At 40.0% G+C, this 22,053-nt stretch overlaps 2 long non-coding RNA genes across 2 annotated transcripts in view; one reads left to right on the top strand and one right to left on the bottom strand.

The window, feature by feature from the left end:
* Positions 1-625: 625 nt before the first annotated feature.
* On the bottom strand, positions 626-3,048 carry LOC143303256 (uncharacterized). The gene is made up of 3 exons (XR_013059388.1): positions 2,242-3,048; positions 2,010-2,133; positions 626-1,900 (listed from the first exon to the last, which is right to left on the bottom strand). It is a non-coding gene; the product is annotated as an uncharacterized LOC143303256 (long non-coding RNA).
* LOC143303255 (uncharacterized) overlaps positions 1,124-22,053 on the top strand; it is a 63,662-nt gene continuing 42,732 nt past the window's right edge. Inside the window, exon 1 of the long non-coding RNA XR_013059387.1 lies at positions 1,124-1,214. This is a non-coding gene — a long non-coding RNA (uncharacterized LOC143303255). The remainder of the gene's footprint in view (positions 1,215-22,053) is intronic.

Genomic DNA, 22,053 nt, shown 5'->3' with positions numbered 1-22,053 from the left:
GGTAAAATTAAAAGAGAGGAAAAAAGGAAAAATAAAGAAAATTACAAAATTTACGTAGAAGCATATTTACCGTATAAAAATTTACCTTACGCTTAAACAGATGTAGATATATTTAAAATATATTCAAAAAGAACGTATAAGCAAAAGCTCTTTTATTATTACCGTCTTACTATGCGTTATTATGCATAAAACAATGTACCTATATCGAGCAAAGTAATTTTTCTTCCCTCGAGACATTCGCGTTTTACTTTAAAAAAATTTCCCGTTGGTTTACTCTTTGTTCGGAAATCTGTTAAAACGTATCTTTTACGGTGTTTCTGTATTTAATTCGATCCGTAGTTGCGAATACTTTACTTTTAACACAAGATACATTTCCTGGTCTTTGCGATTGTCGGTAATCACATTTACGATCGATGATGAAACGTTCCCAGGAATGCACACTAAAAATCCAAGTAAGTAAGAAAGTGATTCAAGTGCATCGTACGAGCCAATATTCTGTCCAGTTTGTACCGTCTTATGTGCGGTAATGTGCACGGTCTTGGATCTACGGCTTAACTGCTACACGTAGAAGGAAAGTCGTAAAAAATGTTATCTCGGTAAACGAGATAGTAAAGCACTACCGTCGTGTATTTAATGTTTTTGTTATTTTACATCATCTTTATGTCCCCTCTCCCCTTAACTTTACGTCGCGTAATTGCTTCGTTTCTTTGAATAGAAAGAACAGAGAGCAAGTAATTTTCGATCGAACCGAACGAAATGACGAAACGGTCACCAGGCTCCAACACGCGACGAGACAATAAGCAAGCTGCTTCGAGTTTTGTATTAAATTTATTATCACTTTAGTGTACCATTTTTTATCATTATTATTTATCGTTATTCCCGATAACAGATTGTAATTTAACAGCGTATGACATTAGAAACAAAAATTTTGTCCTATAAAAATGAAATGTAGGGCCTGATAGTTTTTGCGATCATCGTACGCCACTTTTGTACCTTAGAAGTCGACGAGCTATGACTTCTATTACGAAAGTATGCATTCTGGACGAGCAAGAAATACGAAGTTGCTTTAGGACGCGGCCATAGATCACGGTTTGTTTGTTGTGGCGTAGTGTGGTGTCGATCGGTTTTGTCGCTGTACATGCAGCTAGGCCGTAGCTTGTACAACGAAGAACCAGTACAAAAGACAGGGTTAAATCGCAAAGATCGATAAAATTGTGAGTATACTATTGTTACTGGTATTAGATCGACGAGAGAGAGATATAGTTGAAGCGCGTTCGTCTTGATTAAATTAATAATCTTCCGTCGCGATGCGCGTACAGGTATGTGTCTGTAGGCATTGGCGTTTTACACCGTATTCGTTAAGTGGTCGCAACGATATAATATTATTTTATCTCTTTATTTGGTATTAAACTGCATCCTTGTTCAGAAGAAAAATTTGCCCCATTCTGGAGAGTTTAATTAACTCGCTTTTATTTCATGTAATAAAATACGCAGACAAGTACATATACGTCTCTTGATGAGATTATCATATTAGAGTTATTTTTCAGCCTCCTAGTTTAAAAATTTTACATCAGGTTGCTTATTTAGTTCGTATTTACTACGTACCGCTAAATATCTCTGCCAACGTAGAAATGTCGTTTAACCGTTCGTACCGTCTACGTTATTTACTATTATTTGTATGTAAGCACGTATATACATATATCAGTGTAACGACATTTACGTATTTTGATTTTACTAAATTTTTCTAAATTCTATATTTTACGTAATTGCTTAGCTTTATATGCATTTTCATACAGTGCTCCGCCCCAAGGAACAAAAACGCCAGGTTTTCCATAGGTAGCTTTATAACGCTCTCGTGTGTAACGCACTAGAAGATGCTAGCTGCGAGTTTACTCATCGCCTGTAACAATGCCCTTTTTATTTCCTTTATTCATCGCGTTCTCGATAAATTTATCGCGAACAAGTTACTCCGGGTTAACTCGGACGAGAACAAAGTGCAGTATAATTACCTAACACATGGCAAACGCGTTCAGTGGATAGAAACTCGTTACGTACACGAAACATCGTGAAATCTTATCGGTACCGTAACGAGACACGATCGTCTTGATTATATTGGCAAAGTTTGAAACGAATCTGAAAATATATATTATACAAGTTATAAAATATTCATCGGAAGCATACACTTGGCAAGATCGCCAAATCATTTCAACGGACGATTATTTATTACTTATTGTCACTGACCATCGATCGTTCGCAGACACGTGTCACAGACAGTGCGCATTTGTCTTTCGTGGAAAATCTGTAGACAACGCGAGACAAAATCCGATTCCACACTCCGCGGATGAAAACCTAATTCTGTGCTGACGGAAAATTGTCCGTAGACGTATATCCGCAGTTAATGGAAAGACATCCAAGGATGGAAAATAAGAGACAACGTCTGGGGAAGAACGTAGCGATCGGACAACACACGCAGTTCGATTTAATCTTTAATCGTTTTTATGCTGACAGATTGCTTTTGCTGTGATTTTCTCTTCTTTTGCCGACCTTTCTTTCCTTTCGGCAACGATTCTCACGTTTCTTTTCATTTTTGGGTCAATTTTTTCTAATAAAATTTCAAAATCACTTTTCACCATCCTTACAAAATTCCTAAATCCTCTTCCAGATTTATCTTAAGACTGTCTTCTAGATTTATTTCTCGTGGCATCACGGCGCACTTCCACGAGTATATACTAGACTAAACGACATTGTTTTCAGATAACCTGCGTACGTTGTCTATCGACTGTCGGCGTACAACAATATACGTAGACTGTCTGCTGACAATGTCCGTCGGCGTGGACGAGGCTCGAGGCTTTAGGTTACGGTTATACTCGATGCGTATTATCTTGGAAATTACAGCCGCACCATTGTAACGCGTATAGGTAAAAGTTGTTCGGAGTGTTAGCGACGATATGTTCAAAGTTATTGAAATCGTCGAAGTGTTCTCCACTATCTGTATAATTATTGCCGAACAAATAATTACTGCTGACGAATAGCGTACTAAAATATAAGAATAACGAGTTCGTGCAACCGATATCATATATCATATCGTATTATATCATACCTTAGTACGCAGCCATAGAATGACTGTTAAGTATTTAATCTTGTTACGGGTTTTCGTTGCAAATAAATAACGTAAAAATAACTTGTACGGTCTCATACATTTTATGCCGCGATGCGCACACGCATCTTCATCTCCTAAAAACTCAGGGTAAAAAGAAAAATAGAAGAAGAAGGAAAGAACGAATTAAATAATCAAACGGAAGACGATAAAGATTTCTCGGAACGTTGTCCTATTATTGCCACGCCGTTTTTAATACAAATATTGTTATTAAACGCTGTAAAACGAATGATATTGTCATTAGCATAGCAGAAAGAAAGTGAAACTATTCGATCTTTTACCTACTTTATACGCTTCTTTCTTTATTCGCTTTCGATAAACACCTCTTCGATAAATATTCGCGTTATTCCGCTTATACGCCATTCTAGAAAGGATAAGGATCAGCTGATTTCTCCGCTAATGTTCGATCTAAATGCATATTTGTCCCACGAGACTCGAAACAAAATTCCATTGTATTCGTAATTACCGCTACTACAGAATACTACAGAATATATCCTTTTTCTGTATTTCTACGATAACTACGGTTTGGCGAACCACGCTGTACGACGACGAACGAACAAAGCGAAACGATTTTCGTCGTTTCTTCCTCTTCCCTTAATTTGCCTTTTTGCGAAAAGGGAGTAAAAAGGTAGAAAAGGGATAGAAATTGAACGATAGAAGGAAAGCAACGATTTAGCTGGTAGATTCGAAGTTTTAAACGTTTTAAATTTATACGTGGTATTTTTATTCGACTAGAACTATTCCAGTAGAACTATTTCAGGATCATTTTCCTTGTCGCTTAAACACTTTACATTTTTTAAATAATTATCTAAAAATCTAATTGCTCTAGAAGCGATTTTTATTACGATATCGTACGAATCATACGTACTTGCACAACAGCGATCCCCTAATTGTTCCGAGCAATGTGTACGCTATACTTTTTGTTGGGTAAAATTGCTCAGGACGTTCTTCTTTGTCTTTATAGCAGCTGCACTCTGGAAAAGTTCGTCGCACATTGACTCGTTAGTTCCCTCTTCCTTCTTTCCTCTCTTTTTTCTTCTTTCTTATCGTCGTTTAATCGAAAGAAAGATTATAAATAATTTCTGTAAAAGTCGTTTTCAACGCTAGATTTGTCCCGATCCAGTTAACTACCGGTTACTCGAATACTTTCAAAAATTTCTATTCCTATGGGACGCGATCGCTTCGCAAAAACGCAGAATGCGAGATTTCCCAAGTTTCCGTCAATTATTACACGAGTTTTAATTACACTAAGCGAATCGTGACACTGAGGTTCCAAGTATCTTTCGCTCGATATTCGCCAGGACGACTTTTACAGCGACGGGTAAAGGCGATATTCTGCGAGTATTAGACGTTTCAAATATTTACTTTTCTGGCCGCCAGTGGAGCGTGTCACGATTACGGTATTAATCTTCCGTTTATCGCGTGGCACGTCAAAGCGTTCAACGAATTCTCGGTAATTTTTTTGTTTCGCCTGGCTGCGCCTCAATCGCTTGGAAATTAGCGAGTTGAATTACGCGTTCACGAGGCGAACCTCTCGACGTTACGTAAAACTCGCGTTAGTCCGATGGAGCTTACTCGTCCCAAAGAAACTCGCTGCGGAGAACTTTCGAGTTCGTTAGCAACCGACTAGCCGGCATCCCGGTTACATTCTAGCAGTTTGCATAGTTTATGTCTTAACATCCCGTTAACGACCATATTATTGATACATTTTTTCTCATTTCTCGATGAAATAGTTCAAAACGCGAGAAAGTTTCGACCTCACTGTTGATGCTCGTACTTCTGAGAATCCATGTTTCACGTTGAAGTAAAAATTTACACAATTCTACGCCAACTATAGATACCCGTTCGGTTTTCTCGGAGAATGAATCTCGCGAAGAAAGACAGATACATGTACCACCAGTTGATTATACAGAATGACACATTGAAACATTCTATTAAGATCTATTTGCAAGTGTTCTTCCTTTTATAAGGAATAACAAACTTGCTACTTGATCGAATAATATATTCAAAAGATAATAATTATTCAGTCTGCCCTAGTAGATTATACAGAAATAGTTAATCGATCCGAAATACACGGTAGATCCAATAATATTTAAGTAGTAACGATAAGTAAACTGTACGACAAATACAAAGTGAAGGAACATTTTTTCTTATATAATCGACGAGATCTTTATTAGGATATTGAACGTATAAATTGTTTATACGTAGAGATCTAATCTAAGATCTTTACTTCGTTTTTCTTCGAATGTTTCATATTTACATACGAACGGAGATAGAAATAGAAAGTGTTCTGGTGATCGGCGTCACGCTTGATCCGTTAATTGTCTTTCAAACCGGGTGAAAAATTTAAGTTAATCTTCGGCTCGACGGGACCTTTCTGCCGTTTTTACCGTAACCGAATCGATTTTGCAAAACGGAAATTGTTTCAAAGCGATCTTGAATCAACGAGCTCCGAGAGTGGAGACGCGTTGGATAACAAGCAGTGTTTTCTTCGATGCTTCGGGTACGTGTATGTATTATGGCGGAGTAAGTACCGGTATTGCCAGACCAAGGAGACTTTGTTCCTACTGCGAGGTATAACGGGCAACCGGTTGGTCATAGGTTCTGCCAGGGTTTACGTTTCCGCCAGAGAGGTATCGTCGTGCTTTGAATTTTAATTGCCAAGCGTAGGGCTGTCTGTGGATCCGCACGTTCGGCGAACAGAGAGCGTTAACTACGATCTTGCTTAATTCAGGAACGTTCAGCGATTCTATTCCGTAGAAGTTGGTTCCTTGGTCGTCGTTTGCTTATCGTTTGCTAATCGTTCGCCGTTCCAAGTTGTTTCGTCCCGAGACTTTCCAACGGATTCCGTTCGCTCCAACGATGCTTTCTTCCGATCATGACTATCAAGCGGATAGAAGCAATTTTTTGTTATTCTCTCTCTCTTCGGAACCCTCTCAAGTACTGATTTTTCTAATTTATGTTTTTAATATTTACTTATATTTATCTGTATTTATTCGTAGGGTATCCATTATCTATTCAGCATATTTAGCTATGATACTTTTTAAGTTATTTCAGTTGGTTTTGCGTGATTTTTGGCAGCGATTAATACAAAGATAAATAACCTATGGACGAGTATTCGACGATTGTTGGATTCATGGTAGTTATCTGTAACTCGTTTTAAAGTTTTATCCTATTTACATTTATTGTTATATGCGACGTAAATGATGAAACTGAAACGATCTACACGAAACGCTTGACCGTTATCGCAATACATCGGAGGATTTAGAGATTAAACAAGAATTTAGTTGATTTACCGCTATTTATCGTTCTTATATCGTTTCCATTATTTTATTTTTCTAATAAAGTCTAAAGAGCGAGTGTTTTTTTATGTTTTTAATTGTTTCTCGTGTAACCTGCTTTAACCTGGATTAACCTTGAAGAAATTTTACCATTAAAACGACGTTTAAACTGGTGGAAAATTTATAGTTGTGGTCAATGGAAATATATCGAGCGAAACGATTAAAAATCAGTCTAATGGGAGAATCGATATTTATAACCGTAATCTAACGGTAAAAAAGTGATGTATCACTTTGTAAGTGTCATAGTTATTTTTCTCTGATATTTTGGTTACGAATCGAGCGGAAAGAAAATAAGTTGAAAAGCTTTGGTAAAATAATCGAGGCTATATTTAAAAGTTGTGCGTGCGTTTGCGATCGAAAGGAATTTGATATTTAAGATACTTTGCTTGAAATTCAACCAACTCGATAGCGACAATTTCGCGAAAACGAACGTTTCAGTAGGGAATAAATTTTCAATTATTGAAAATTAAAGTTTCAATTTAAATTCCCAAATACAATTGGCTTGTTTTTCTATTTTTATTCGGTCGAATCACTACCGTATATGCGGTCAAATTGTCAGAAGGAGTCACATTTCCTTTTACAATTGTGCGTAACGTTTGTGCAACGGTGGTAGTGTGCGGATTTTTTTTCGATGTTTGGTTAATTCGATTGTAATCGATTGAGAACTAGATTTGTACCGTAGATTCTATCGTCGGTTTACGACGCATCAGATTGCCCCAAATCAATCCCTATTTGCAAACATCGTCTTCGTTCTAGCTCACCCTGAAGGCCATTCGATTCATTGGTTTTCGGGCCACGGATTAATCATGGCTCTCTGTAAGCAGTGATGCATCTGTTAATCCGAGACCCTCTCACTCAATTCAATCATTTCTCTAGCTCGATCCTATCGTGCCGTTATATAATGACACTCCTCCGCCTCTGCTGGATTAAACGCACAAACTGTTAAACCGGATAACCGTATAAAATAGTTTCCGGTCAACTTGAACGCATATTTCCCGATTTCGATTATAGCGTCCGTATTTGATGGAAACGGCGCACTAACGAAATAACCGACTTTCATTTTAATTGCGTTTTCGATTTTCATTTAACAATCGTTGTATTTCTGAGTTATCCTGCCTCTGTGTACATATTTATACACCTATCGTATTCTTTTCTCTGATTTTCCGTATATCAAACGCTTGAAAATAACGGGTGTATAAATAGGAGAATATCAGATTCAATTTCATCGAATTTTTAGTCATGTACCGATCGAGATAAAAATTTCGCAAGCCTGTAATCGTTAACCACCTATTTTCTAAGAGAAGCACAGCTGCAGACTCTGTTGTCGAAAGAAGACCTTGCTGTACGAAGGCGAATTAGAGAGTTTCCGGAATGACGATAACAATAACAAACAGAGCAACTCTTAGCGTACGAGAGTACACGTCACACGATGTTTGATCGCGTACGATGAAGTAAACACGCCAATTATCGTATTTCGTACATTTTGTTTTCCCACGTAATAAACATTTTCAGTACAAAATGGCATGGAAACGATTTATCGAGTGAAATGTTTTTTCGATTTGACAAAAGAGTAATCGAATTGTAGAGTTTTCATTGTCGACGGATGATATTTCCGCTGTCATTATATAGTAGTATAAAGAATTGGGAAAAATATGATTTTCGTTGATTTTCGTTGATTTCCGACGTTGGTTTTTCTGTCACTTGGTGGCTGAAACGAAGTGAATTTAATACGAAATAGTCGAAGAAGAAAATAAGCGATGGATAGATTCAAAGATATAGATATAAATCTTTACTTGATATTAGTTAATATTAGTTACTTGTAATGTTCAAAACACATATTTAATAATAATGTCAAATGCAAAGACAGTTTCGGTATGCGACTGATCGACGACCTATGGAATTTTGAAATTGTTCTTCTACAAAAGACGGGAAAGGAGACTTATCGTGTGTTTCTTACCTAGATAGTCGTTAAATCTGTAGGTATACGTACTAGGTTTTGATTTGGTATTCGTTAGTTTAAATTTCTACAATTCAAAAGGAAAGCAAAAATAAATTGTTGGAAGAAACAGTTCGATAAATACATTTATACGCTATGCAAACGTTATTGGAGCGGAATCTCTGACGACATTTACCATGTTAATAAATGTTTCGAAATTGAAAATGTCGGATTACGATTGAACGTGTGCCGATATTTTCCAATTTTCACACGGACGCGACTTTAAACGGACATAGTTTTTAAATTTCAGATAAAAATAGAGAACGAAATCGTGCTTGCTTGCGAACGTACACCTACAAGGAAACAAGATGCGTTAAAGTTTATTTGGACACAGCAGCTTCTTCTGCTTTTTGATTTACAGAATTCACATTTATTTGAGACAATTACGACGTTCGAATTTTCTAAATCCGACGTAGTATGAAATAACTTATTCGAATGCAAAAACGAATAACACCGAAATCGATTTCCAAATCGTTCTTCGATATATTTCGAATAATTTGAAGACTATTTGGAGAAGGACGATTACACAGCCTGCTACGAGGTTCCATCGTACACCGTGTTTCGTCGATAAATGACTGCTTATGAGCGAACCATTCGGGAACCTAGTGTTAGAGAAAAAGAGTAGTTTGGTCTGTATGCATCGAAGCTCTTTCGTTAGATGAAATAAAAATTTTTTCCATTTCAAACGCATGAATTGCGCTCGAACCACTGTGTGAATGCATTTTCACGTGATTGGGGAGAAAAATGTAAGTAGAATCCAATCTGAAACGTATTCTGCTGCATCGAAGAGTGAAAAGTTAAAAAATCACGCACCATTGACACCGAGAACATTTAAAAGCAATTATTTCCCGAATAGAGAAATTACGATAAAATAATTTGTAAAAAATGACACCCTGTCACACGAATATGTATATCGTCGTTCTCCAAATAGCGAGTCACCAAAGAGTCGAAATATTATAATTTCAGTTGAAATACTTTCGATACCGTTGATTCTGTCGGCAAATGTTCTAGTCGAATAAAAGTTGAATGGCTCGAGGGCGGGGAGGAGGGGCTGGAGTCATATTTCGATGTTGTTAGTTTTTCTGTAAGGGAGCACGTAAAAATCGCTCTTTGTCTTTTTTTAATGGAATAATATATTTTTTAATACGTCGGTCGATGCAACTTGACATCCTTTATAAAACGAAGAAGAGAATTTTAGGTCCGCGCTATTATTTGTTTCGTTCCGAAGATGATGTACAGCGATCGTTTATGAAAATCCATAAATATTAATATTGTGGATATGGGAATGTACGATTTAAAGTTTAAATACGGTTAACGCGATGTTAACTAGTTAAAATGTTATCATATTTCCAATACTTTAGTTTTTAATTTGCGTTATCGATTAGAGGCGACTGTGATCGATGTTTAATTGAAATCGCTAACATTTTCACCACGTATTGCACCTATATGTATATATGGACGAAATGATACCAGAGAGGCGTTGTTATCTGTAGATCGTGATGCTGCCAGATTTCCGGCATAGTTGCAACCGTTATCCGTCATCTTAATGCATAACCGGAAGACCGAGGGATGCACCGGCGCGGCTTATAAACGGCGCGATTATTCCTAGCTTCCAACCTAGCTTCTCCGCCCCTTTACGATGTCTCATCCCTTAGCCACGATAACCTATTCCTCTCGTCCAGAAGAATGTAACGCCGTTTGCAGGTTAGACTGCCGACCTTTCTAAATACATTCGTTTGAATTTCATGGAACACGACCCGATCGGACGAATACCCTTCGATATCTTTCCCTCTTACTATAATCTACCAAATGAAACCGACGTGCAAATGTAAAATATGACGTACGTCAAGTGGAATTAATCGTTCGATGAACAAAAATCAACGATACTTTCTAGTCTAGTTTCGGAAAAGCTAACGTATATGAAACGAGTTTATTGGCGCGCTCGAATATTACGATAGAAGCTGAACTCGCTAGATGGAATAGTTTATTACGAGTTATTCGATTCAAATGCAACTATCGTTTGCGATCTGTATTGACAATTAAGCAAGTATCAGCAGCCACTGTGCAAGCACATCGAGACAGTTTCTCAAATATTCACGATAATGCAAAGATCGTACGTGATAAAACGCGATAGATAATGATGCGGAAGAGAAGGAAAATGTCGGAACTGTAGTGGAAACTTATTCGTCGCGTTCTGTGTCAGATTTTCACTTTCTTTCGATTACCGAGATACGCTATTTACACGGAAAACGCCTAAACTATTTCGAAATTGTACAAAATGCGATAAAATTGCTTTCCTATTTTTAATAATATATCGAAAAATTTATTCGAAGAGACGCGCAACGACTTCTATATACTATAGTGCTGTACGAAGGAAGATACTACATCGTTTGGAAGAATAGAAGCTGTTTTCAAAAAGCGAATTTGTGCGAGACTCGTTTCGTACCATGAATTTAACGTGTCTGCTTTAAACGTGAAAACGCGATGATGGAGCTTTCGTACAATATGCGAAACTAGTTGAAACAGCTGGAGATCGTATTAGTCGGCTTTATAGCATCTGGTGTAAAAGGCAAGTTAGTTAGTAGTGGTTGGGCTCTTACTTTGCGCGACCAAGCAAAAAAAGAAGAAACGCGATAAAAAAAAGAGGTATTCAACGGGTCAAACATTTCTTGGAACGGAGTTTTCCTTAAATTAACTGAACCTCTTTTACAGCATGCCCGGCGTGTCTGACGCTTTATAGCGTTACCAAAGGAAGCCAAGCATTCGTAATTTTCCATCCGGACTCTCCTTTCGCCGAACGAGATTCATCGCGAGGAAACTTTTTCTTGTCCCCTTTAAAATAAAGCCAATTAACGTTTTACATTGAAAGTCGATGTGATTTTTAAAAAGAAACGTTCCGACTCTTTATGAAACGTAATTGTTTCTGGAAGCGACTCCATCGGTGTCGACCGGGGAAAGGAATCGGCCAAGAGCCAAGACAAGAAATCGAGAAGACTTGGAGGTAACGGATCCTCGCCATTTCCTTCATATTTCATCTCGCTCGAATCGAAGTCCGTTACTTAAAACTGGCTACTGATATTTTCAAACGTAGTCGGCACTCGTCTGGCCAGCGGATGGTCGAGATAGGTACGAGATAGGATATTACTAAAAGTACTCGGAAGCAAAAAGCAATCTAGAGCATAGACATCCAGAAAGGTTGTTTAACCCGTTGACCTCGTTAAACGGCCACGAAAAAGTTAAGTGAATTTCTCCCTGTTTCTTCGTCGCTTTTTCCACCTTCTCCCCTCCCTTCTTTCCATTTCTTTCTCCTCTCTTGTCCTTCTATCTCCGACTATCTTTCAAGCTTCAAGGGTCTGCCTCTCGCCCACCAAAGCGAAGCAGTTAGTTAATTAATTAACAAAATTACGCGGACGAATAAAAACGAATACTCGTCGTTGTCGTCGTCGCCGTCGCCGTCGGTTGGAAAATTGCAGGTAGGCAGGCAGACGTCGATCTCGTTCGGTCTATATCGTATGGAATTTCGAGGGCCGATCGAATCGACTCGAACGAGCCGAAGTGGCTCGAACGAAAATGTTCGTCGGCAGTAACGGCTGCTAATTATAAGATGGGATACGAAAGGGCAAGAATACCGTCTCGATGGAAGCCGATAAGATTCGAGTGTTTGCCGTTTCGGGAACACAACTAGTCGATCTTAGTTAACCCGAGCCTGGCTGAGACTGCCAATCCGGATTAACGGCCATCTATAAATTACGGATCTTCGAATATCTTTGGCAATGATAGGTTGGCGCCGCCATTAACGCGAACGGGCCGACAGTTCAACTCGACGGAGTTGCGGTTCCCGCTTGATTTCCATGGCCGCTTGAAACTTGGATTGCTCTTTGCTAGATTACGGAAGTTTAGCTGCATTGTTGCACCGTTCCTTCTTATTTTAGCTCGCGCTACAAATTTTCCGTCGAACAATACGGTATGTATAAGTTAGACACTGGCAGAAATTTAATTTTCCTAAGTAGTCGATCGAAATTCATGAAACGGCTAAAGTTTCTTTTATTATCTAAAAGAACCATGGGTTGATAACCATTACCAAAATGAAAAAACAAATGTAAAAAATTTAGATCTTTATTCTTAAATGGATGGTTATCAAGCTAGTTGGGTCCGTTTTGACCGTAGTGACAGTTTTTAGCCTCGTTGACAATTTTTCAAGTGGCAGTTGGTCGATAAAAGGCATTATCAGCGCCGAAACTACGCTGCCATTTAAGGTAATTTAAAGCGATTTAGATATCCGTTTTCTCGAAGGACATACGCGGAGACAAAACGGCCAGCCAAAAATTTCGCGGCAATTTTTGTCGTACTTATTCGTGAGTCGTTCGCCCAAGCTTGCTATAAGATGCGCGTGCATGCAACGAGAAACAAAGCAGCATTCCGAACAAATTTTAGTAAATTTTAGTATCGATTTGCTATCAAATTCAAAAGATCGAAAAGTTGTAACGTTATGTTATAGAAAATTACGTAAATTTCCCTTCTGTTGATAATCGATATTGTTGTGAATGTGCTAGCGCTTAAAAAAACAAATTTCATCATCGACACTTTAATAACTAACATTACGATACACGCTAGAGAATAAATTTGATAAATTTCTCAAAACAATCTTCAAAACGATTGTCTCGTTTAGTACAAATTCGTTATAAAGTAATATGAGAATGCGTAGAATCAATCGTATTTAGAGACTCACTTTGTATTCTGCTAAATCTTGAACCACGCAAGATAAAATTGCTTCCCTTCCAACCGGTGCAGTTACATTGGTAATTGGTTCCTTGAAATTCGGATGTAAAAAATAAGAAAATTCAAAGGATTAACGTTTCGCTAAAGCAACGATTGGAATAAAATATAGATCAAAATCAACAGAAATTACTGATATATCGATACATTCTCATTCTAATAAGCTACGTGTTTGTCGCATTTTGCGGCAAATTAATTATATTTTCGACTAAAAACTAAATAGATATTTAGCTGGAAAATTTGTATACAAATTGGGTTATTTAAAAATAAGGCATTTAAAAATAAGGTAATTTAAAAATAAAAAAAAATAAGGCATCTTTTATCCAAGGAAATGTAGTATGAAAACAACTGCAAAATCTTACTTACGTGTACCTGAGTTTCAAGAACAAAGCTCTTTTTCGTAAAATTTCATCTTCTGAAAATAGTAAAACCCGCTCATCTTATGAAATATTTCAGCGTTTGCGTAATTTGCATATTAGTCGAACATGACATTTTATAAAATAACTAGCGCGATAGAGAAACAGCTGTTTAATGAATTTGGCTAGTTATCAAGGTACATTAAGGGATGAATGAAAATTCCGTAAAGTAAAAGCCGCTTGCAATCGTTACTCGATATTTAAGGGGTTTCGTGTAAAATCGTGTTATACTTTCCATTTTAAATATTTATCGAGTAAATATAAGATCATCCTACGTACAGAATTTCTTCCACAAAGAAAATAAAAACGACGAAGATAAAATTGGATCGCGAGGCTTCCAGTTTTGGTGCAGAAATTCTGTTCAATTTACGCAGAATCTTCATCTGGTTACGACTCCTTATTTGACACCCACAAGGTTTTCTTTAGCAAAATAAGAAAACGAATCTTCGACGTTCCACTCAACGTCTGCACTTTGATATCTGTTACGACCGTTCGCGGAGAGACGCGGTCGCGAGGAAAACGCGTCAGCGAGAGGCGTAAATTCTCGCTACGATTCGGTGAATCGACGCCGCGAAGTAGTCGTTCCCCTGTTTCGGTTAAGATAACAGAGGTGGTTGATTGAATATGACACAGTAGTAAGTTATATTTCACCGTTTATTCCACAACTTATAACGAGGATAGTTACACTGGTGCGTATATACGAGATGAGTGAGTGACTGATCTGCGGGTGTGTATACCCACTCGAAGGATGTTGACCGTTCGAAGGATGTAGAATCAGTACTGTACTGGGAGACGATGATGTGTCGGAGGAAAGCTAAGGATGGGTATGTCTAGCGCACGGGACCATCGGATTTGTTGGTGCCGATGTTATTTAGGAGAGTGAGGGAATAGGCTTCGTTTTTAATTGGTTAAACGAAGGGTCTTAACCGCCCTCGAGAGAAAGTGGTTAGTGGGAGGACAGTTGCAGCGTGCGTGCGAAAAACCAACTTTCCTTAGTTGAGCCGTGGTAGACAATAGTCTCGAGAAATTCCTCGGAAACAGATGTTTGTTTGAAGGACCTTAGCAGGCAAGTGACTCGGGTTTATGACGGATGCTTAAGGCTATTGAGGGGTACGCCGTACGGAAGAGCGGACATCTGGTGTCCGTCTGGCCCGCGGTGTGTGACCTGGGCCAGGCAGAGAGTCGCCCGGCGTAACAATATCTACAAAAGAAAAACAAAAAAGAAAATGTGTCGATAGTAGAATTCGACTGTATGTCTACCATTTTCTAATATCTATGTTATAATTATAACTTATAATTCGTTCGACGATATAGGTGTAATATTCGTGGGCATTCGAATCGCCTCGAATCGTATGAAAAAAGAAATCAAAGTTACGACCTGCTATCTTCATTTATGTGAAGTGAAGTCACTGAAAAAAATAAAATTATATACGCGATCGAATAAAGGAACGTCATGGGTGTGATGGAGAAAATGTATGGATCAGAAATAAGCCGGTCATCGCTGCTCGGTTAGTTTGCCATTCGATACCTACCTAAACATGCAAAGCTTTTCAGTTAAGTACTTTTTTTTTTTCGTGGAGAAAACCTTCATAGGCGCCCCGCGCCCTCCGGGGAGAGGGCGCTGGGTAGTGCCGGATTCGTACCGGCTAAAACCTCCACGGTGGCCTGTCCTGACGCCTGAGTCGAGATGCACCCGGGATCTCTCCCGAATTACTAGCGGTTACCCCCGGGCGACTATCTCTCCTTTTTTTGTCGAAGGGAGGCGTCCTGCTCTTCTTGGACCGCTGGGGGGGACCACGCCCCCTAGCGCCTCGCTCCTGCTGCGTCATCCTGGGGACCCCGTCCCCTGACGCCTCTTCCTGGTTCTTTCGCGCTCCTGTGGTGGCCGCGGCGGCGCCGGTGGCGGCGTCGCGCCCCCGCGGCGCGTTGTGTTCCTCGGGCGCTGCGATGTCCTGGACGGATCGTGAGCTCGTTCCCGGTTTCTTTCCGCCCGCTCCTTCGCCAGCATGACCTGCTCGCAGTAGGTGCGGATGGCGGCGAACTCCTGGCGCCCTCTGAGCATGGCCGCGACGACCGCTTCGGGGGCTAAGCTCTCGCCGATTTCGAGCCGTAGGACGCGTCGTGGTTCCGCCCATGCCGGACAGAACTCCAGCGTGTGTTGCGACGTGTCCTCCTCTTCCTTGCAGTGGTGACAGACGGATGTCGCCTCTCGCCGAATCCTTAGCAGGTACTCGCCGAACACTCCGTGGCCGGTGAGCACCTGCGTCATCCTGAAGGTCAGCGGCGCTCCGCCTCGATCCCTCCAGGCCTCCCAGTTGGGAAGCACGGCGCGAACGGCCCGGTGCGGCCGCACGGCGTCCTCCTGGATCAGCTGCGAGCGCCATCGTTCCCACGTCTCCTTCTTCGCCTCCTCCCGGATGTTCGGGGCCGGCTGGCTGGCGGTCGATGGCGTCGGGCCCCTCTGGTGTTCGTACACGCGTTCGAGCGCCAGGGCTTGCAGCTCGAACGGGGGGGATGCCGCCAGCACGGTCGCCGACGCGTATGACGTCGTCCTGTAGCCTCTCGCTATGCGGATAGCGGTCGTCCTCTGCAGTCTCCGCAGCAAGGTCAGGCTGCGGCGACTGGCCGTCAAGCTTCTGGCCCAGACGGGTGCCCCGTAGAGGACTCGGGACCGAACCACTCCCTCGTAGAGTCGGCGGATTCTCGATCCTGCTCCGCCGATGTTCGGTAGGAGGTCGCACAGGGCGTTGGCTGCGGCTGTCGCCTTCGGGACCAGTTGCCCGAAGTGCGGTCCGAAGGTCCATCTGCTGTCGATCGTGAGACCCAGGTACTTCATCTGGCGTTTCACCGGGACCTCTTCTCCGCCAATGTTGACCGACAGTCCGGGAGGAGGTGTTCCTCTTCGTCGCTGGTCGAAGAACCACAGTGCCTCGGATTTGGCCGGCGACACCGTCAGGCCGAGCCTTCGAATGGCGCGCACCGCGCACGCCACGGCGTCCTCCGTGCGATTCGCCGTGTCGTGCCACCACCGTCCCCCGGCCAGGACCAGGGTGTCGTCGGCGTAGCACACCATGCCTGCTCCCGGGGGCATCGGACATCGGAGGACGGAGTCGTAGGCCGTGATCCAGAGTATCGGTCCCAACACCGACCCCTGCGAAACGCCGCGCTCGATCCGTCTTCTTTCCTCCCCGTTCTTCCCGGCGTAAACGATGTATCTGTCTGTCAGGTACGCTCGGATGATCCCTACCAGGTACGCCGGGACCTCGAAGTGTCACAGGGCTTCCACGATCCTGGCCCAGGGGATCGAGTTGAAGGCGTTGGTGACGTCGAGTGATACCGCTACTGCCACCCCTTCTCGAGAGACCTTGTCCTCGGCCATGGTCTTCACCTTATTCACCGCGTCCACGGTCGAGCGGCCGCGGCGGAATCCGTATTGGCTGTCGTGCCATCCGGGCGCCCTCTCGGTCATGTGAGCCTCCAGCCGGGCGGCTATGATCCTTTCGAGCATCTTTCCCACCTCGTTTCAGTTAAGTACTGCTTGGAAATCGATGGTTGTCGTCGATCTATGCGAGCATGCAACAGACGTGAAATATAATGCAAAAAAAATCAGTGAGCAACCTTCGGTCAAAATAGAATGGTCAAAGATGCAATAAGCTTTCATAAAGTTAATGCGACTTCCCGTTCTAAAGTTACTGCTGGATTGTTTCCAGAGAATATGAAATAGGACAGTCTGTCATGTTCTTCCGTCAATTAATCTTAAAGCCTTCATTAGAATTTCATGGAAACACAAATATCAGGCCGTGCGTCTACAACCTAGTTGTACAATTTGCAAATTACGTTCCACGGTATGATATTAACGATTTTTGTGGCATCAATCATATTACGGTTAGATTTAGTTTAAACCTAAGACTATATATATGTTTTAATTATAAACTCGTCAATAATACATTTCGCTACATCGCGTTCCAGCTTGAGGAAAGAAAAGGGTGAAATATCGTAATAAATTTTTGTATTCGATACTCTAACTTTAATTACAAGGAACACTCGGATCAATTAATTAAATACAACTACTATAAAATTGACATATTTTCTTCCAAATATTTACCTAGATAAAAATCGATCAAGGATCTAACTAAACTAACGACGCGTTTATCAATAAATATCGCATTGACGGTACATACTGATCCTTTTGGTTGAGAAATTGATCAAACTTGAAATATCAACGGTAGGTATATCGTAGCGACGATCCGAGGACGCCCTTAGATATCATAATATTTTTACTTATTCTTTTACGCGTTTTCTTCTTCTTACTAAGGATAAAATATCACATTTACATTAGCAAGGATCAAATTGACGTCAATTTCTTTTTCGTTGATTCGATGATCGTGAAAATTTTTACTTGACATACAGTACACTAATGATGTTGAAATTTTTCTTTAAATCGAACAACGCGCTAAAATTGGGCAAAATCGATTGAAATCCCTGTACGAAGCGAACGCTATAAAGTTCATAGAAAGTTAATAAGGGTTCGGAATAACGCTAACAAAATGGACTGTGAACTCGAGCACGCCCTACGCGATTCATTCGTATCGTGCATTAGGAGGAAATATCGTCGATCAAAGGTCATTCACTCCGTAGGCGGATACACGGTCAGATACACGGAGATTATTTGCGAAGGGCATAAAACAGCGAAGGGCGTCGTTAAGGGCATCGAAAGGAGAGCAACCACAACCATAGAACGCATAACGTAGATGGCATAGTAATGGGAACATAGGGGAACCATAATTCCATTGTACGTGCCTATCCATCCAAGCTGCTTGCGGGGGGTAACTCTCGCGGGAAATTCGAGCGTATTAAAAGTCTCGATCTAGGCCGGTTTGATAGATCGGCTGTCTCGAAATGGTTACCGATGCCAGCGTCGTTTTAGACCGCATCCCCTAAAGAATTCGTTCATGTAGTTGGAAATCGGCTCTTTTTCTTGCTTTTCACTTATTTTTATCAATCAGGTTATTTCCTTTACAGAGACTACTTGGAATTCTGCTTTTTCTACCAGATGGAGCATGAAACACGAGTAAACGTCGAGTAATCACGTAGAATAGAGTAGACTTTACGAGTTTGCTGGTGATTCAGAAAAGTAATTTGTCAAGAACAACGTCTCAAGTTCGTTTCATACACTTTCGTTCACGAGTCGATCGATACATCGAAACATACGTTAGATAAAACAGGATAGTAATAAAATATCGCAAACGATTAATACGATTTCTCCTATTTTCCTTACAATACAGACAATTGATAAGTATCGATATCATTTCGTACGTAAAATACACGTGAAATATACTAAAATGTGTTTATCCTAGGTGCGCTGAGAAGAAGTCTCCAATGACATATGGACAGTAGTGTAAAAAATATCAGTGATATTACCTTTAACGGTATGCGGATACTTTCTCGTAACATGACAAAGTCGTATCTCTCGAAACGATAAGAAATACAGGAAAATTTTATTTAATAAAATTCGATGGTTTCGAAGTGGTGCATCGTGTGGTATGAAAGTAGGAGGAGCGTTGTAAACATTTCACGTTGTGAGCGTTGTATCATTTTGCGTTCCAAACGTTCTTTTTCGTCTGTATAAATAAAAAGGTACCGAGAATCTTTTGTTAATATTTAACACGCACATATTTAACAAAAAATGTCAATGTCAATTAAGTTTTGTTTTGTAAAAAAATGTCTTATTCGAAAAGTTGGATATTACTGTATTGATAAATTCAACAAAAAGATCTCGCTGGTTTTCTATAAAATAGCGAATATGACCACATCGATACGAACGAACTACCGCTACGTGTCACGCGTGTGAAGTAATTTAACATATTTTCGGTGCCGGTGATGTACAGACTTTGTTAACTGACAAGTGAATAAGTGTTCTAGTTAAAGTGCAGAAAATGTAATAAACTAGCTTCGTATATCTCACGGGAGAAACGTTTTTGCCTATATCAGAGCGAAACAATGAAAGCTTTTAACGCGTCAAAATATGCAAAATTATTGTTAAAGATACGATATCTCGTTCAAAACACACAATATTATGTACAATAAATTTCAATTTTACACGTCACTTTATTTAAAACCAAAGAATTTCCAAAAATTAATTTTAGATTATGTTTGGCTATGCAATTTGCGATATGAAAGACATAAAGCAGAAATATATAACATAAATGACTTTTACTAAATATTTTAACAAATTTTATTTTAAAAATTACTCGATTCGTTCGTTTCTAGAACAAGAATATTTAATATAACATCGCGCAATGAAGTTTACATTCTCAATACCAATATAAATAGTTGTTGTAACATTTCTGATATATATTTCATTGTAATTTAATAAAACATATATCGATTATGTTTATAATAACAGCCAGTTGTCATTTTTTATAGAATTTTCGTTCTCATTGAGCGAAATATCAATGAAACGCTTGTACGTTTATTGAGCGCGGAAAGAAAAAGCGGAACAAGGCGACGGTAGTGACTAATGATAAAAGTGCTATTTAAATCGCCGTCAATGCTATGAATCGTTTACATTACTTTCGAGGCGTGTATTTCGTTTTCTAATTTGTATTACATTTAAAGCGTTAATCGAATAAAAGCGGTGCAGCGTGTTCGTTGCAAATGACGTTTCTTCCCCTTCGTCGTTCTCTTCTGTAAAGTCATCAACGGTTGCTTATTCGTACGAAAAGATTTACGTAATTTGCACACACGTTGATGCTCCCTTTGCAATTACGGAAGATGTGATTTTCCATCCGTGTTTACGTCTCTATATCTATTTCTATGTACACGTATACAAAAGAGTCGATGAATTTTTTAAGATCTAAGATTCACGGTACGTACACGGCAATCACATCTTAACATACACGAGCTGAAACAGAAAGCATCAGATTTCACGGAAACAAGGTGTTATTAACCCCTTCGGTTAACGGTCTTTCGAAAGTTTCCGCAAACAGTTCACGTAACGTTAATTGCGTAAGAAACATTTCCATTGCCGATTGTGTTTAGTCAATGGCTTTTCGCTTAATTGGAAAACGTACTTCCGAGTGAAGCAATTAATGCCCGTAAATGGGAAAAGTAATCGACCGAGCGAAGGTCGACGTTAAATATTCGTCACTTATTCAATCCCATTGGCTTTCGCATTCTTGCTCGTTCTTTCCCGTTCTTGCCCGTTTTTCCCCTTCTTTCTCCTCGGTGCAATGAACTTTGCCGTGTAAATCGAGAGAAACAGATATGAAATAGAAATAAACTCGCCCTTTTGTCAAAAGCATATGGAAAGATTTATAGTCGAAGGTGATTTATCTCGAGATGTACTTTAGGTGGATGGTTTTATTTTTGGTAAATTATTTTCAAGTCCACGAATCAAAGAACGATTCCATGAATCGAATAACAGAGAAAAAAAGCGACGATGAATGTTTCGTTTAATACCTAGCGTGAAAAAGAACGTGTGGTGAATTATTAATAAAACTAATCGCATAAATTACTTCGCGCCCAAAAATAAAAAATCGAACGTTAACGGTCTGACAATTTGATAAAACGTTTTCTATTCGATTTTTCACGATTAACAGTAAAAATAGCAAAAGCTAACGGAGTAAGATTAACGGAAAGAATTTCAGTTTTTTCCTAGTTAAATTAATTTGTAGAAAATTAACTTATATTCGTATTATCGATAATTATTTCATAATCACTCGATGAAATATTTAAATATTATTATCTGTATCTGATTTGAAATTTGATTGATTTTGTTTAGGGGAATTCCATACGTTAAGAAAATTAATTACAATTGCTCCAATAAGGTTAAAAAGCACGTGAAACTAAACGACAGCCTAAATTCTTGCGAAACGTTTAATAGATGTTCGTACGAATCGGTAAATATGTTGGATCTCGCGCTAACGAGCGAAATAAACCAAGAGAAGATAAGGAGAAAGCTCGGAAATTTTAGGGAAGGGAATGCAAGAAAATCAGATTTGCGTGCTTCCGCGAGATTATTTTCGTGGGAATGGGTAGAAATCAGCGGAGTGCCGACGTCGACGTCGACGTCGCGCTTCCTTCCCCTTTATAATACCGCAAAATAATAAGAATTTCGTCTGCTTAGTCCCGTGGGTGCTTACATTCCTATTTATGACGACAGTATCTCGGCCTCTTTATGCCAGCTGCTAGCAAATATGCACGGCTCGATCCCCGAGTTGCCGAGTATTTTCTTCTTCGGACTTCCTTGCCCAACCCTGCGGCAGAGCAACGATAATGGAGACAAAGTTACGCATTCTCCAGTCGATTCGCCCATTCTCGTCTTTTTCATTTTCCGCTTAGCAATGATAGAGGCGCAAACTGCGT

Source organism: Bombus vancouverensis, chromosome 10 (assembly GCF_051014615.1).
Source record: "Bombus vancouverensis nearcticus chromosome 10, iyBomVanc1_principal, whole genome shotgun sequence".
NCBI classification, from domain to species: domain Eukaryota; kingdom Metazoa; phylum Arthropoda; class Insecta; order Hymenoptera; family Apidae; genus Bombus; species Bombus vancouverensis.
This window is presented reverse-complemented; position numbering and strand designations above follow the sequence as displayed.